Raw genomic sequence first — 18,524 nt, 5'->3', positions numbered from 1 at the left:
TTCCAGGCAATGAGATAGTGTGGGACCTCTAATGCTCTTTCATCGGTTCCTGTTATATGGGAAAACTCAGTGCCAAATGCTTAATGCACAGACTACCCTGTTCCAGTAGCTGAAGTTTATAACTTTTTAGACACTCAACCCACCAGGAGACTCGAACACTGGCCAACAAAGTGGCAGTTGCATGCTGTATCCACTACACCATACGAGAGGTAGGAATTCTGGGGTATTTAACCAACCAGAACTCCAATCCTCTCCCAGGCAATGAGATAGTGTGGGACCTCTAATGCTCTTTCATCGGTTCCTGTTATATGGGAAAACTCAGTGCGAAATGCTTAATGCACAGACTAACCTATTCCAGTAGATGAAGTTTATAACTTTTTAGACACTCAACCCACCAGGAGACTCGAACACTGGCCAACAAGGTGGCAGTTGCATGCTGTATCCACTACACCATACTTCAAAGCCATAAGAGAGGTAGGAATTCTGGGGTATTTAACCAACCAGAACTCCAATCCTCTCCCAGGCAATGAGATAGTGTGGGACCTCTAATGCTCTTTCATCGGTTCCTGTTATATGGGAAAACTCAGTGCCAAATGCTTAATGCACAGACTACCCTATTCCAGTAGCTGAAATTTATAACTTTTTAGACACTCAACCCACCAGGAGACTCGAACACTGGCCAACAAGGTGGCAGTTGCATGCTGTATCCACTACACCATACTTCAAAGCCATAAGAGAGGTAGGAATTCTGGGGTATTTAACCAACCAGAACTCCAATCCTCTCCCAGGCAATGAGATAGTGTGGGACCTCTAATGCTCTTTCATCGGTTCCTGTTATATGGGAAAACTCAGTGCCAAATGCTTAATGCACAGACTACCCTATTCCAGTAGCTGAAGTTTATAACTTTTTAGACCCACCAGGAGACTCGAACACTGGCCAACAAGGTGGCAGTTGCATGCTGTATCCACTACACCATACTTCAAACCCATAAGAGAGGTAGGAATTCTGAGGTATTAAACCAACCATAACTCCAATCCTCTCCCAGGCAATGAGATAGTGTGGGACCTCTAATGCTCTTTCATCGGTTCCTGTTATATGGGAAAACTCAGTGCCAAATGCTTAATGCACAGACTACCCTATTCCAGTAGCTGAAATTTATAACTTTTTAGACACTCAACCCACCAGGAGACTCGAACACTGGCCAACAAGGTGGCAGTTGCATGCTGTATCCACTACACCATACTTCAAAGCAATAAGAGAGGTAGGAATTCTGGGGTATTTAACCAACCAGAACTCCAATCCTCTCCCAGGCAATGAGATAGTGTGGGACCTCTAATGCTCTTTCATCGGTTCCTGTTATATGGGAAAACTCAGTGCCAAATGCTTAATGCACAGACTACCCTATTCCAGTAACTGAAATTTATAACTTTTTAGACACTCAACCCACCAGGAGACTCGAACACTGGCCAACAGGGTGGCAGTTGCATGCTGTATCCACTACACCATACTTCAAAGCCATAAGAGAGGTAGGAATTCTGGGGTATTAAACCAACCAGAACTCCAATCCTCTCCCAGGCAATGAGATAGTGTGGGACCTCTAATGCTCTTTCATCGGTTCCTGTTATATGGGAAAACTCAGTGCCAAATGCTTAACCACTGCACTGCGCAAAGCGCCTTTAGGCGCTCAGAGAGTTGTGCTTTTTGTTTTTTAATTTGACTATATTTTAATGTTTTTTAATGTTTTCATTACTATTTGTGTTTTGAAATGGAAATAGTTGACTTTGCAAACATTTTGACATTAAATTTACCTGAACATTTGTAAAAATAACAAAAATATGTCCTTGACAATTGCACCAAGACGTTTTTACCGAAAATAGGTGAGCAGTGCAAGGGTTAATGCACAGACTACCCTATTCCAGTAGCTGAAGTTTATAACTTTTTAGACACTCAACCCACCAGGACACTCGAACACTGGCCAACATGGTGGCAGTTGCATGATGTATCCACTACACCATACTTCAAAGCCATAAGAGAGGTAGGAATTCTGGGGTATTTAACCAACCAGAACTCCAATCCTCTCCCAGGCAATGAGATAGTGTGGGACCTCTAATGCTCTTTCATCGGTTCCTGTTATATGGGAAAACTCAGTGCCAAATGCTTAATGCACAGACTACCCTATTCCAGTAGCTGAAATTTATAACTTTTTAGACACTCAACCCACCAGGAGACTCGAACACCGGCCAACAAGGTGGCAGTTGCATGCTGTATCCACTACACCATACTTCAAAGCCATAAGAGAGGTAGGAATTCTGGGTTATTTAACCAACCAGAACTCCAATCCTCTCCCAGGCAATGAGATAGTGTGGGACCTCTAATGCTCTTTCATCGGTTCCTGTTATATGGGAAAACTCAGTGCCAAATGCTTAATGCACAGACTACCCTGTTCCAGTAGCTGAAGTTTATAACTTTTTAGACACTCAACCCACCAGGAGACTCGAACACTGGCCAACAAAGTGGCAGTTGCATGCTGTATCCACTACACCATACGAGAGGTAGGAATTCTGGGGTATTTAACCAACCAGAACTCCAATCCTCTCCCAGGCAATGAGATAGTGTGGGACCTCTAATGCTCTTTCATCGGTTCCTGTTATATGGGAAAACTCAGTGCCAAATGCTTAATGCACAGACTAACCTATTCCAGTAGATGAAGTTTATAACTTTTTAGACACTCAACCCACCAGGAGACTCGAACACTGGCCAACAAGGTGGCATTTGCATGCTGTATCCACTACACCATACTTCAAAGCCATAAGAGAGGTAGGAATTCTGGGGTATTTAACCAACCAGAACTCCAATCCTCTCCTAGGCAATGAAATAGTGTGGGACCTCTAATGCTCTTTCATCGGTTCCTGTTATATGGGAAAACTCAGTGCCAAATGCTTAATGCACAGATTACCCTATTCCAGTAGCTGAAGTTTATAACTTTTTAGACACTCAACCCACCAGGAGACTCGAACACTGGCCAACAAGGTGGCAGTTGCATGCTGTATCCACTACACCATACTTTAAAGCCATACGAGAGGTAGGAATTCTGGGGTATTTAACCAACCAGAACTCCAATCCTCTTCCAGGCAATGAGATAGTGTGGGACCTCTAATGCTCTTTCATCGGTTCCTGTTATATGGGAAAACTCAGTGCCAAATGCTTAATGCACAGATTACCCTATTCCAGTAGCTGAAGTTTATAACTTTTTAGACACTCAACCCACCAGGAGACTCGAACACTGGCCAACAAGGTGGCAGTTGCATGCTGTATCCACTACACCATACTTTAAAGCCATACGAGAGGTAGGAATTCTGGGGTATTTAACCAACCAGAACTCCAATCCTCTTCCAGGCAATGAGATAGTGTGGGACCTCTAATGCTCTTTCATCGGTTCCTGTTATATGGGAAAACTCAGTGCCAAATGCTTAATGCACAGACTAACCTATTGCAGTAGCTAAAGTTTATAACTTTTTAGACACTCAACCCACCAGGAGACTTGAACACTGGCCAACAAGGTGGCAGTTGCATGCTGTATCCACTACACCATACTTCAAAGCTATAAGAGAGGTAGGAATTCTGGGGTATTTAACCAACCAGAACTCCAATCCTCTCCCAGGCCATGAGATAGTGCGGGACCTCTAATGCTCTTTCATCGGTTCCTGTTATATGGGAAAACTCAGTGCCAAATGCTTAATGCACAGACTACCCTATTCCAGTAGCTGAAGTTTATAACTTTTTAGACACTCAACCCACCAGGAGACTCGAACACTGGCCAACAAGGTGGCAGTTGCATGCTGTATCCACTACACCATACTTCAAAGCCATAAGAGAGGTAGGAATTCTGGGGTATTTAACCAACCAGAACTCCAATCCTCTCCCAGGCAATGAGATAGTATGGGACCTCTAATGCTCTTTCATCGGTTCCTGTTATATGGGAAAACTCAGTGCCAAATGCTTAATGCACAGACTACCCTATTATAGCTGAAATTTATAACTTTTTAGACACTCAACCCACCAGGAGACTCGGACATTGGCCAACAAGGTGGCAGTTGCATGCTATATCCACTACACCATACTTCAAAGCCATAAGAGAGGTAGGAATTCTGGGGTATTTATCCAACCAGAACTCCAATCCTCTCCCAGGCAATGAGATAGTGTGGGACCTCTAATGCTCTTTCATCGGTTCCTGTTATATGGGAAAACTCAGTGCCAAATGCTTAATGCACAGACTACCCTATTCCAGTAGCTGAAGTTTATAACTTTTTAGACACTCAACCCACCAGGAGACTCGAACACTGGCCAACAAGGTGGCAGTTGCATGCTGTATCCACTACACCATACTTCAAAGCCATAAGAGAGGAAGGAATTCTGGGGTATTTAACCAACCAGAACTCCAATCCTCTCACAGGCAATGAGATAGTGTGGGACCTCTAATGCTCTTTCATCGGTTCCTGTTGTATGGGAAAACTCAGTGCCAAATGCTTAATGCACAGACTACCCTGTTCCAGTAGCTGAAGTTTATAACTTTTTAGACACTCAACCCACCAGGAGACTCGAACACTGGCCAACAAGGTGGCAGTTGCATGCTGTATCCATTACACCATACTTCAAAGCCATACGAGAGGTAGGAATTCTGGGGTATTTAACCAACCAGAACTCCAATCCTCTCCCAGGCAATGAGATAGTGTGGGACCTCTAATGCTCTTTCATCGGTTCCTGTTATATGGGAAAACTCAGTGCCAAATGCTTAATGCACAGACTAACCTATTCCAGTAGCTGAAGTTTATTATTTTTTAGACACTCAACCCACCAGGAGACTCGAACACTGGCCAACAAGGTGGCAGTTGCATGCTGTATCCACTACACCATACTTCAAAGCCATAAGAGAGGTAGGAATTCTGGGGTATTTAACCAACCAGAACTCCAATCCTCTCCTAGGCAATGAAATAGTGTGGGACCTCTAATGCTCTTTCATCGGTTCCTGTTATATGGGAAAACTCAGTGCCAAATGCTTAATGCACAGACTACCCTATTCCAGTAGCTGAAGTTTATAACTTTTTAGACACTCAACCCACCAGGAGACTCGAACACTGGCCAACAGGGTGGCAGTTGCATGCTGTATCCACTACACCATACTTCAAAGCCATAAGAGAGGTAGGAATTCTGGGGTATTTAACCAACCAGAACTCCAATCCTCTCCCAGGCAATGAGATAGTGTGGGACCTCTAATGCTCTTTCATCGGTTCCTGTTATATGGGAAAACTCAGTGCCAAATGCTTAATGCACAGACTACCCTATTCCAGTAGCTGAAATTTATAACTTTTTAGACACTCAACCCACCAGGAGACTCGGACATTGGCCAACAAGGTGGCAGTTGCATGCTGTATCCACTACACCATACTTCAAAGCCATAAGAGAGGAAGGAATTCTGGGGTATTTAACCAACCAGAACTCCAATCCTCTCCCAGGCAATGAGATAGTGTGGGACCTCTAATGCTCTTTCATCGGTTCCTGTTGTATGGGAAATACTCAGTGCCAAATGCTTAATGCACAGACTACCCTGTTCCAGTAGCTGAAGTTTATAACTTTTTAGACACTCAACCCACCAGGAGACTCGAACACTGGCCAACAAGGTGGCAGTTGCATGCTGTATCCATTACACCATACTTCAAAGCCATACGAGAGGTAGGAATTCTGGGGTATTTAACCAACCAGAACTCCAATCCTCTCCCAGGCAATGAGATAGTGTGGGACCTCTAATGCTCTTTCATCGGTTCCTGTTATATGGGAAAACTCAGTGCCAAATGCTTAATGCACAGACTAACCTATTCCAGTAGCTGAAGTTTATCATTTTTTAGACACTCAACCCACCAGGAGACTCGAACACTGGCCAACAAGGTGGCAGTTGCATGCTGTATCCACTACACCATACTTCAAAGCCATGAGAGAGGTAGGAATTCTGGGGTATTTAACAAACCAGAACTCCAATCCTCTCCTAGGCAATGAAATAGTGTGGGACCTCTAATGCTCTTTCATCGGTTCCTGTTATATGGGAAAACTCAGTGCCAAATGCTTAATGCACAGACTACCCTATTCCAGTAGCTGAAGTTTAAAACTTTTTAGACACTCAACCCACCAGGAGACTCGAACACTGGCCAACAGGGTGGCAGTTGCATGCTGTATCCACTACACCATACTTCAAAGCCATAAGAGAGGTAGGAATTCTGGGGTATTTAACCAACCAGAACTCCAATCCTCTCCCAGGCAATGAGATAGTGTGGGACCTCTAATGCTCTTTCATCGGTTCCTGTTATATGGGAAAACTCAGTGCCAAATGCTTAATGCACAGACTACCCTATTCCAGTAGCTGAAGTTTATAACTTTTTAGACACTCAACCCACCAGGAGACTCGAACACTGGCCAACAAGGTGGCAGTTGCATGCTGTATCCACTACACCATACTTCAAAGCCATAAGAGAGGTAGGAATTCTGGGGTATTTAACCAACCAGAACTCCAATCCTCTCCCAGGCAATGAGATAGTGTGGGACCTCTAATGCTCTTTCATCGGTTCCTGTTATATGGGAAAACTCAGTGCCAAATGCTTAATGCACAGACTACCCTATTCCAGTAGATGAAATTTATAACTTTTTAGACACTCAACCCACCAGGAGACTCGAACACTGGCCAACAGGGTGGCAGTTGCATGCTGTATCCACTACACCATACTTCAAAGCCGTAAGAGAGGTAGGAATTCTGGGGTATTTAACCAACCAGAACTCCAATCCTCTCCCAGGCAATGAGATAGTGTGGGACCTCTAATGCTCTTTCATCGGTTCCTGTTATATGGGAAAACTCAGTGCCAAATGCTTAATGCACAGACTACCCTGTTCCAGTAGCTGAAGTTTATAACTTTTTAGACACTCAACCCACCAGGAGACTCGAACACTGGCCAACAAGGTGGCAGTTGCATGCTGTATCCACTACACCATACTTCAAAGCCATACGAGAGGTAGGAATTCTGGGGTATTTAACCAACCAGAACTCCAATCCTCTCCCAGGCAATGAGATAGTGTGGGACCTCTAATGCTCTTTCATCGGTTCCTGTTATATGGGAAAACTCAGTGCCAAATGCTTAATGCACAGACTAACCTATTCCAGTAGCTGAAGTTTATAACTTTTTAGACACTCAACCCACCAGGAGACTCGAACACTGGCCAACAAGGTGGCAGTTGCATGCTGTATCCACTACACCATACTTAAAAGCCGTAAGAGAGGTAGGAATTCGGGGGTATTTAACCAACCAGAACTCCAATCCTCTCCTAGGCAATGAAATAGTGTGGGACCTCTAATGCTCTTTCATCGGTTCCTGTTATATGGGAAAACTCAGTGCCAAATGCTTAATGCACAGACTACCCTATTCCAGTAGCTGAAGTTTATAACTTTTTAGACACTCAACCCACCAGGAGACTCGAACACTGGCCAACAAGGTGGCAGTTGCATGCTGTATCCACTACACCATACTTCAAAGCCATACGAGAGGTAGGAATTCTGGGGTATTTAACCAACCAGAACTCCAATCCTCTCCCAGGCCATGAGATAGTGTGGGACCTCTAATGCTCTTTCATCGGTTCCTGTTATATGGGAAAACTCAGTGCCAAATGCTTAATGCACAGACTACCCTGTTCCAGTAGCTGAAGTTTATAACTTTTTAGACACTCAACCCACCAGGAGACTCGAACACTGGCCAACAAGGTGGCAGTTGCATGCTGTATCCATTACACCATACTTCAAAGCCATACGAGAGGTAGGAATTCTGGGGTATTTAACCAACCAGAACTCCAATCCTCTCCCAGGCAATGAGATAGTGTGGGACCTCTAATGCTCTTTCATCGGTTCCTGTTATATGGGAAAACTCAGTGCCAAATGCTTAATGCACAGACTAACCTATTCCAGTAGCTGAAGTTTATAACTTTTTAGACACTCAACCCACCAGGAGACTCGAACACTGGCCAACAAGGTGGCAGTTGCATGCTGTATCCACTACACCATACTTCAAAGCCATAAGAGAGGTAGGAATTCTGGGGTATTTAACCAACCAGAACTCCAATCCTCTCCTAGGCAATGAAATAGTGTGGGACCTCTAATGCTCTTTCATCGGTTCCTGTTATATGGGAAAACTCAGTGCCAAATGCTTAATGCACAGACTACCCTATTCCAGTAGCTGAAGTTTATAACTTTTTAGACACTCAACCCACCAGGAGACTCGAACACTGGCCAACAGGGTGGCAGTTGCATGCTGTATCCACTACACCATACTTCAAAGCCATAAGAGAGGTAGGAATTCTGGGGTATTTAACCAACCAGAACTCCAATCCTCTCCCAGGCAATGAGATAGTGTGGGACCTCTAATGCTCTTTCATCGGTTCCTGTTATATGGGAAAACTCAGTGCCAAATGCTTAATGCACAGACTACCCTATTCCAGTAGCTGAAATTTATAACTTTTTAGACACTCAACCCACCAGGAGACTCGAACATTGGCCAACAAGGTGGCAGTTGCATGCTGTATCCACTACACCATACTTCAAAGCCATAAGAGAGGTAAGGAATTCTGGGGTATTTAACCAACCAGAACTCCAATCCTCTCCCAGGCAATGAGATAGTGTGGGACCTCTAATGCTCTTTCATCGGTTCCTGTTGTATGGGAATACTCAGTGCCAAATGCTTAATGCACAGACTACCCTGTTCCAGTAGCTGAAGTTTATAACTTTTTAGACACTCAACCCACCAGGAGACTCGAACACTGGCCAACAAGGTGGCAGTTGCATGCTGTATCCATTACACCATACTTCAAAGCCATACGAGAGGTAGGAATTCTGGGGTATTTAACCAACCAGAACTCCAATCCTCTCCCAGGCAATGAGATAGTGTGGGACCTCTAATGCTCTTTCATCGGTTCCTGTTATATGGGAAAACTCAGTGCCAAATGCTTAATGCACAGACTAACCTATTCCAGTAGCTGAAGTTTATCACTTTTTAGACACTCAACCCACCAGGAGACTCGAACACTGGCCAACAAGGTGGCAGTTGCATGCTGTATCCACTACACCATACTTCAAAGCCATGAGAGAGGTAGGAATTCTGGGGTATTTAACAAACCAGAACTCCAATCCTCTCCTAGGCAATGAAATAGTGTGGGACCTCTAATGCTCTTTCATCGGTTCCTGTTATATGGGAAAACTCAGTGCCAAATGCTTAATGCACAGACTACCCTATTCCAGTAGCTGAAGTTTATAACTTTTTAGACACTCAACCCACCAGGAGACTCGAACACTGGCCAACAGGGTGGCAGTTGCATGCTGTATCCACTACACCATACTTCAAAGCCATAAGAGAGGTAGGAATTCTGGGGTATTTAACCAACCAGAACTCCAATCCTCTCCCAGGCAATGAGATAGTGTGGGACCTCTAATGCTCTTTCATCGGTTCCTGTTATATGGGAAAACTCAGTGCCAAATGCTTAATGCACAGACTACCCTATTCCAGTAGCTGAAGTTTATAACTTTTTAGACACTCAACCCACCAGGAGACTCGAACACTGGCCAACAAGGTGGCAGTTGCATGCTGTATCCACTACACCATACTTCAAAGCCATAAGAGAGGTAGGAATTCTGGGGTATTTAACCAACCAGAACTCCAATCCTCTCCCAGGCAATGAGATAGTGTGGGACCTCTAATGCTCTTTCATCGGTTCCTGTTATATGGGAAAACTCAGTGCCAAATGCTTAATGCACAGACTACCCTATTCCAGTAGATGAAATTTATAACTTTTTAGACACTCAACCCACCAGGAGACTCGAACACTGGCCAACAGGGTGGCAGTTGCATGCTGTATCCACTACACCATACTTCAAAGCCGTAAGAGAGGTAGGAATTCTGGGGTATTTAACCAACCAGAACTCCAATCCTCTCCCAGGCAATGAGATAGTGTGGGACCTCTAATGCTCTTTCATCGGTTCCTGTTATATGGGAAAACTCAGTGCCAAATGCTTAATGCACAGACTACCCTGTTCCAGTAGCTGAAGTTTATAACTTTTTAGACACTCAACCCACCAGGAGACTCGAACACTGGCCAACAAGGTGGCAGTTGCATGCTGTATCCACTACACCATACTTCAAAGCCATACGAGAGGTAGGAATTCTGGGGTATTTAACCAACCAGAACTCCAATCCTCTCCCAGGCAATGAGATAGTGTGGGACCTCTAATGCTCTTTCATCGGTTCCTGTTATATGGGAAAACTCAGTGCCAAATGCTTAATGCACAGACTAACCTATTCCAGTAGCTGAAGTTTATAACTTTTTAGACACTCAACCCACCAGGAGACTCGAACACTGGCCAACAAGGTGGCAGTTGCATGCTGTATCCACTACACCATACTTAAAAGCCGTAAGAGAGGTAGGAATTCTGGGGTATTTAACCAACCAGAACTCCAATCCTCTCCTAGGCAATGAAATAGTGTGGGACCTCTAATGCTCTTTCATCGGTTCCTGTTATATGGGAAAACTCAGTGCCAAATGCTTAATGCACAGACTACCCTATTCCAGTAGCTGAAGTTTATAACTTTTTAGACACTCAACCCACCAGGAGACTCGAACACTGGCCAACAAGGTGGCAGTTGCATGCTGTATCCACTACACCATACTTCAAAGCCATACGAGAGGTAGGAATTCTGGGGTATTTAACCAACCAGAACTCCAATCCTCTCCCAGGCAATGAGATAGTGTGGGACCTCTAATGCTCTTTCATCGGTTCCTGTTATATGGGAAAACTCAGTGCCAAATGCTTAATGCACAGACTACCCTATTCCAGTAGCTGAAGTTTATAACTTTTTAGACACTCAACCCACCAGGAGACTCGAACACTGGCCAACAAGGTGGCAGTTGCATGCTGTATCCACTACACCATACTTCAAAGCCATAAGAGAGGTAGGAATTCTGGGATATTTAACCAACCAGAACTCCAATCCTCTCCCAGGCAATGAGATAGTGTGGGACCTCTAATGCTCTTTCATCGGTTCCTGTTATATGGGAAAACTCAGTGCCAAATGCTTAATGCACAGACTACCCTATTCCAGTAGCTGAAGTTTATAACTTTTTAGACACTCAACCCACCAGGAGACTCGAACACTGGCCAACAAGGTGGCAGATGCATGCTGTATCCACTACACCATACTTCAAAGCCATAAGAGAGGTAGGAATTCTGGGGTATTTAACCAACCAGAACTCCAATCCTCTCCCAGGCAATGAGATAGTGTGGGACCTCTAATGCTCTTTCATCGGTTCCTGTTATATGGGAAAACTCAGTGCCAAATGCTTAATGCACAGACTACCCTATTCCAGTAGCTGAAGTTTATAACTTTTTAGACACTCAACCCACCAGGAGACTCGAACACTGGCCAACAAGGTGGCAGTTGCATGCTGTATCCACTACACCATACTTCAAAGCCATAAGAGAGGTAGGAATTCTGGGGTATTTAACCAACCAGAACTCCAATCCTCTCCCAGGCAATGAGATAGTGTGGGACCTCTAATGCTCTTTCATCGGTTCCTGTTATATGGGAATACTCAGTGCCAAATGCTTAATGCACAGACTACCCTGTTCCAGTAGCTGAAGTTTATAACTTTTTAGACACTCAACCCACCAGGAGACTCGAACACTGGCCAACAAGGTGGCAGTTGCATGCTGTATCCACTACACCATACTTCAAAGCCATACGAGAGGTAGGAATTCTGGGGTATTTAACCAACCAGAACTCCAATCCTCTCCCAGGCAATGAGATAGTGTGGGACCTCTAATGCTCTTTCATCGGTTCCTGTTATATGGGAAAACTCAGTGCCAAATGCTTAATGCACAGACTAACCTATTCCAGTAGCTGAAGTTTATAACTTTTTAGACACTCAACCCACCAGGAGACTCGAACACTGGCCAACAAGGTGGCAGTTGCATGCTGTATCCACTACACCATACTTCAAAGCCATGAGAGAGGTAGGAATTCTGGGGTATTTAACCAACCAGAACTCCAATCCTCTCCCTAGGCAATGAGAATAGTGTGGGACCTCTAATGCTCTTTCATCGGTTCCTGTTATATGGGAAAACTCAGTGCCAAATGCTTAATGCACAGACTACCCTATTCCAGTAGCTGAAGTTTATAACTTTTTAGACACTCAACCCACCAGGAGACTCGAACACTGGCCAACAGGGTGGCAGTTGCATGCTGTATCCACTACACCATACTTCAAAGCCATAAGAGAGGTAGGAATTCTGGGGTATTTAACCAACCAGAACTCCAATCCTCTCCCAGGCAATGAGATAGTGTGGGACCTCTAATGCTCTTTCATCGGTTCCTGTTATATGGGAAAACTCAGTGCCAAATGCTTAATGCACAGACTACCCTATTCCAGTAGCTGAAGTTTATAACTTTTTAGACACTCAACCCACCAGGAGACTCGAACACTGGCCAACAAGGTGGCAGTTGCATGCTGTATCCACTACACCATACTTCAAAGCCATAAGAGAGGTAGGAATTCTGGGGTATTTAACCAACCAGAACTCCAATCCTCTCCCAGGCAATGAGATAGTGTGGGACCTCTAATGCTCTTTCATCGGTTCCTGTTATATGGGAAAACTCAGTGCCAAATGCTTAATGCACAGACTACCCTATTCCAGTAGCTGAAGTTTATAACTTTTTAGACACTCAACCCACCAGGAGACTCGAACACTGGCCAACAGGGTGGCAGTTGCATGCTGTATCCACTACACCATACTTCAAAGCCGTAAGAGAGGTAGGAATTCTGGGGTATTTAACCAACCAGAACTCCAATCCTCTCCCAGGCAATGAGATAGTGTGGGACCTCTAATGCTCTTTCATCGGTTCCTGTTATATGGGAAAACTCAGTGCCAAATGCTTAATGCACAGACTACCCTGTTCCAGTAGCTGAAGTTTATAACTTTTTAGACACTCAACCCACCAGGAGACTCGAACACTGGCCAACAAGGTGGCAGTTGCATGCTGTATCCACTACACCATACTTCAAAGCCATACGAGAGGTAGGAATTCTGGGGTATTTAACCAACCAGAACTCCAATCCTCTCCCAGGCAATGAGATAGTGTGGGACCTCTAATGCTCTTTCATCGGTTCCTGTTATATGGGAAAACTCAGTGCCAAATGCTTAATGCACAGACTACCCTATTCCAGTAGCTGAAGTTTATAACTTTTTAGACACTCAACCCACCAGGAGACTCGAACACTGGCCAACAAGGTGGCAGTTGCATGCTGTATCCACTACACCATACTTCAAAGCCGTAAGAGAGGTAGGAATTCTGGGGTATTTAACCAACCAGAACTCCAATCCTCTCCTAGGCAATGAAATAGTGTGGGACCTCTAATGCTCTTTCATCGGTTCCTGTTATATGGGAAAACTCAGTGCCAAATGCTTAATGCACAGACTACCCTATTCCAGTAGCTGAAGTTTATAACTTTTTAGACACTCAACCCACCAGGAGACTCGAACACTGGCCAACAAGGTGGCAGTTGCATGCTGTATCCACTACACCATACTTCAAAGCCATACGAGAGGTAGGAATTCTGGGGTATTTAACCAACCAGAACTCCAATCCTCTCCCAGGCCATGAGATAGTGTGGGACCTCTAATGCTCTTTCATCGGTTCCTGTTATATGGGAAAACTCAGTGCCAAATGCTTAATGCACAGACTACCCTATTCCAGTAGCTGAAGTTTATAACTTTTTAGACACTCAACCCACCAGGAGACTCGAACACTGGCCAACAAGGTGGCAGTTGCATGCTGTATCCACTACACCATACTTCAAAGCCATAAGAGAGGTAGGAATTCTGGGATATTTAACCAACCAGAACTCCAATCCTCTCCCAGGCAATGAGATAGTGTGGGACCTCTAATGCTCTTTCATCGGTTCCTGTTATATGGGAAAACTCAGTGCCAAATGCTTAATGCACAGACTGCCCTATTCCAGTAGCTGAGGTTTATAACTTTTTAGACACTCAACCCACCAGGAGACTCGAACACTGGCCAACAAGGTGGCAGTTGCATGATGTATCCACTACACCATATTCAAAGCCATAAGAGAGGTAGGAATTCTGGGGTATTTAACCAACCAGAACTCCAATCCTCTCCCAGGCAATGAGATAGTGTGGGACCTCTAATGCTCTTTCATCGGTTCCTGTTATTTGGGAAAACTCAGTGCCAAATGCTTAATGCACAGACTACCCTATTCCAGTAGCTGAAGTTTATAACTTTTTAGACACTCAACCCACCAGGAGACTCGAACACTGGCCAAGAGGGTGGCAGTTGCATGCTGTATCCACTACACCATACTTCAAAGCCATAAGAGAGGTAGGAATTCTGGGGTATTTAACCAACCAGAACTCCAATCCTCTCCCAGGCAATGAGATAGTGTGGGACCTCTAATGCTCTTTCATCGGTTCCTGTTATATGGGAAAACTCAGTGCCAAATGCTTAATGCACAGACTACCCTGTTCCAGTAGCTGAAGTTTATAACTTTTTAGACACTCAACCCACCAGGAGACTCGAACACTGGCCAACAAGGTGGCAGTTGCATGCTGTATCCACTACACCATACTTCAAAGCCATACGAGAGGTAGGAATTCTGGGGTATTTAACCAACCAGAACTCCAATCCTCTCCCAGGCAATGAGATAGTGTGGGACCTCTAATGCTCTTTCATCGGTTCCTGTTATATGGGAAAACTCAGTGCCAAATGCTTAATGCACAGACTACCCTATTCCAGTAGCTGAAGTTTATAACTTTTTAGACACTCAACCCACCAGGAGACTCGAACACTGGCCAACAGGGTGGCAGTTGCATGCTGTATCCACTACACCATACTTCAAAGCCATAAGAGAGGTAGGAATTCTGGGGTATTTAACCAACCAGAACTCCAATCCTCTCCCAGGCAATGAGATAGTGTGGGACCTCTAATGCTCTTTCATCGGTTCCTGTTATATGGGAAAACTCAGTGCCAAATGCTTAATGCACAGACTACCCTATTCCAGTAGCTGAAATTTATAACTTTTTAGACACTCAACCCACCAGGAGACTCGGAACATTGGCCAACAAGGTGGCAGTTGCATGCTGTATCCACTACACCATACTTCAAAGCCATAAGAGAGGAAGGAATTCTGGGGTATTTAACCAACCAGAACTCCAATCCTCTCCCAGGCAATGAGATAGTGTGGGACCTCTAATGCTCTTTCATCGGTTCCTGTTGTATGGGAATACTCAGTGCCAAATGCTTAATGCACAGACTACCCTGTTCCAGTAGCTGAAGTTTATAACTTTTTAGACACTCAACCCACCAGGAGACTCGAACACTGGCCAACAAGGTGGCAGTTGCATGCTGTATCCATTACACCATACTTCAAAGCCATAGCGAGAGGTAGGAATTCTGGGGTATTTAACCAACCAGAACTCCAATCCTCTCCCAGGCAATGAGATAGTGTGGGACCTCTAATGCTCTTTCATCGGTTCCTGTTATATGGGAAAACTCAGTGCCAAATGCTTAATGCACAGACTACCCTATTCCAGTAGCTGAAGTTTATACATTTTTAGACACTCAACCCACCAGGAGACTCGAACACTGGCCAACAAGGTGGCAGTTGCATGCTGTATCCACTACACCATACTTCAAAGCCATGAGAGAGGTAGGAATTCTGGGGTATTTAACAACCAGAACTCCAATCCTCTCCTAGGCAATGAAATAGTGTGGGACCTCTAATGCTCTTTCATCGGTTCCTGTTATATGGGAAAACTCAGTGCCAAATGCTTAATGCACAGACTACCCTATTCCAGTAGCTGAAGTTTAAAACTTTTTAGACACTCAACCCACCAGGAGACTCGAACACTGGCCAACAGGGTGGCAGTTGCATGCTGTATCCACTACACCATACTTCAAAGCCATAAGAGAGGTAGGAATTCTGGGGTATTTAACCAACCAGAACTCCAATCCTCTCCCAGGCAATGAGATAGTGTGGGACCTCTAATGCTCTTTCATCGGTTCCTGTTATATGGGAAAACTCAGTGCCAAATGCTTAATGCACAGACTACCCTATTCCAGTAGCTGAAGTTTATAACTTTTTAGACACTCAACCCACCAGGAGACTCGAACACTGGCCAACAAGGTGGCAGTTGCATGCTGTATCCACTACACCATACTTCAAAGCCATAAGAGAGGTAGGAATTCTGGGGTATTTAACCAACCAGAACTCCAATCCTCTCCCAGGCAATGAGATAGTGTGGGACCTCTAATGCTCTTTCATCGGTTCCTGTTATATGGGAAAACTCAGTGCCAAATGCTTAATGCACAGACTACCCTATTCCAGTAGATGAAATTTATAACTTTTTAGACACTCAACCCACCAGGAGACTCGAACACTGGCCAACAGGGTGGCAGTTGCATGCTGTATCCACTACACCATACTTCAAAGCCGTAAGAGAGGTAGGAATTCTGGGGTATTTAACCAACCAGAACTCCAATCCTCTCCCAGGCAATGAGATAGTGTGGGACCTCTAATGCTCTTTCATCGGTTCCTGTTATATGGGAAAACTCAGTGCCAAATGCTTAATGCACAGACAACCCTGTTCCAGTAGCTGAAGTTTATAACTTTTTAGACACTCAACCCACCAGGAGACTCGAACACTGGCCAACAAGGTGGCAGTTGCATGCTGTATCCACTACACCATACTTCAAAGCCATACGAGAGGTAGGAATTCTGGGGTATTTAACCAACCAGAACTCCAATCCTCTCCCAGGCAATGAGATAGTGTGGGACCTCTAATGCTCTTTCATCGGTTCCTGTTATATGGGAAAACTCAGTGCCAAATGCTTAATGCACAGACTAACCTATTCCAGTAGCTGAAGTTTATAACTTTTTAGACACTCAACCCACCAGGAGACTCGAACACTGGCCAACAAGGTGGCAGTTGCATGCTGTATCCACTACACCATACTTAAAAGCCGTAAGAGAGGTAGGAATTCGGGGGTATTTAACCAACCAGAACTCCAATCCTCTCCTAGGCAATGAAATAGTGTGGGACCTCTAATGCTCTTTCATCGGTTCCTGTTATATGGGAAAACTCAGTGCCAAATGCTTAATGCACAGACTACCCTATTCCAGTAGCTGAAGTTTATAACTTTTTAGACACTCAACCCACCAGGAGACTCGAACACTGGCCAACAAGGTGGCAGTTGCATGCTGTATCCACTACACCATACTTCAAAGCCATAAGAGAGGTAGGAATTCTGGGGTATTTAACCAACCAGAACTCCAATCCTCTCCCAGGCAATGAGATAGTGTGGGACCTCTAATGCTCTTTCATCGGTTCCTGTTATATGGGAAAACTCAGTGCCAAATGCTTAATGCACAGACTACCCTATTCCAGTAGCTGAAGTTTATAACTTTTTAGACACTCAACCCACCAGGAGACTCGAACACTGGCCAACAAGGTGGCAGTTGCATGCTGTATCCACTACACCATACTTCAAAGCCATAAGAGAGGTAGGAATTCTGGGGTATTTAACCAACCAGAACTCCAATCCTCTCCCAGGCAATGAGATAGTGTGGGACCTCTAATGCTCTTTCATCGGTTCCTGTTATATGGGAAAACTCAGTGCCAAATGCTTAATGCACAGACTACCCTATTCCAGTAGCTGAAGTTTATAACTTTTTAGACACTCAACCCACCAGGAGACTCGAACACTGGCCAACAAGGTGGCAGTTGCATGCTGTATCCACTACACCATACTTCAAAGCCATAAGAGAGGTAGGAATTCTGGGGTATTTAACCAACCAGAACTCCAATCCTCTCCCAGGCAATGAGATAGTGTGGGACCTCTAATGCTCTTTCATCGGTTCCTGTTATATGGGAAAACTCAGTGCCAAATGCTTAATGCACAGACTACCCTATTCCAGTAGCTGAAATTTATAACTTTTTAGACACTCAACCTACCAGGAGACTCGAACACTGGCCAAAAGGGTGGCAGTTGCATGCTGTATCCACTACACCATACTTCAAAGCCATAAGAGAGGTAGGAATTCTGGGGTATTTAACCAACCAGAACTCCAATCCTCTCCCAGGCAATGAGATAGTGTGGGACCTCTAATGCTCTTTCATCGGTTCCTGTTATATGGGAAACTCAGTGCCAAATGCTTAATGCACAGACTACCCTATTCCAGTAGCTGAAGTTTATAACTTTTTAGACACTCAACCCACCAGGAGACTCGAACACTGGCCAACAGGGTGGCAGTTGCATGCTGTATCCACTACACAATACTTCAAAGCCATAAGAGAGGTAGGAATTCTGGGGTATTTAACCAACCAGAACTCCAATCCTCTCCCAGGCAATGAGATAGTGTGGGACCT

The sequence above is a fragment of the Procambarus clarkii genome, unplaced genomic scaffold (assembly GCF_040958095.1).
Source record: "Procambarus clarkii isolate CNS0578487 unplaced genomic scaffold, FALCON_Pclarkii_2.0 HiC_scaffold_110, whole genome shotgun sequence".
Taxonomy (NCBI): domain Eukaryota; kingdom Metazoa; phylum Arthropoda; class Malacostraca; order Decapoda; family Cambaridae; genus Procambarus; species Procambarus clarkii.
The sequence above is the reverse complement of the archived record's forward strand: the minus strand, read 5'-3'. Positions refer to the sequence as shown.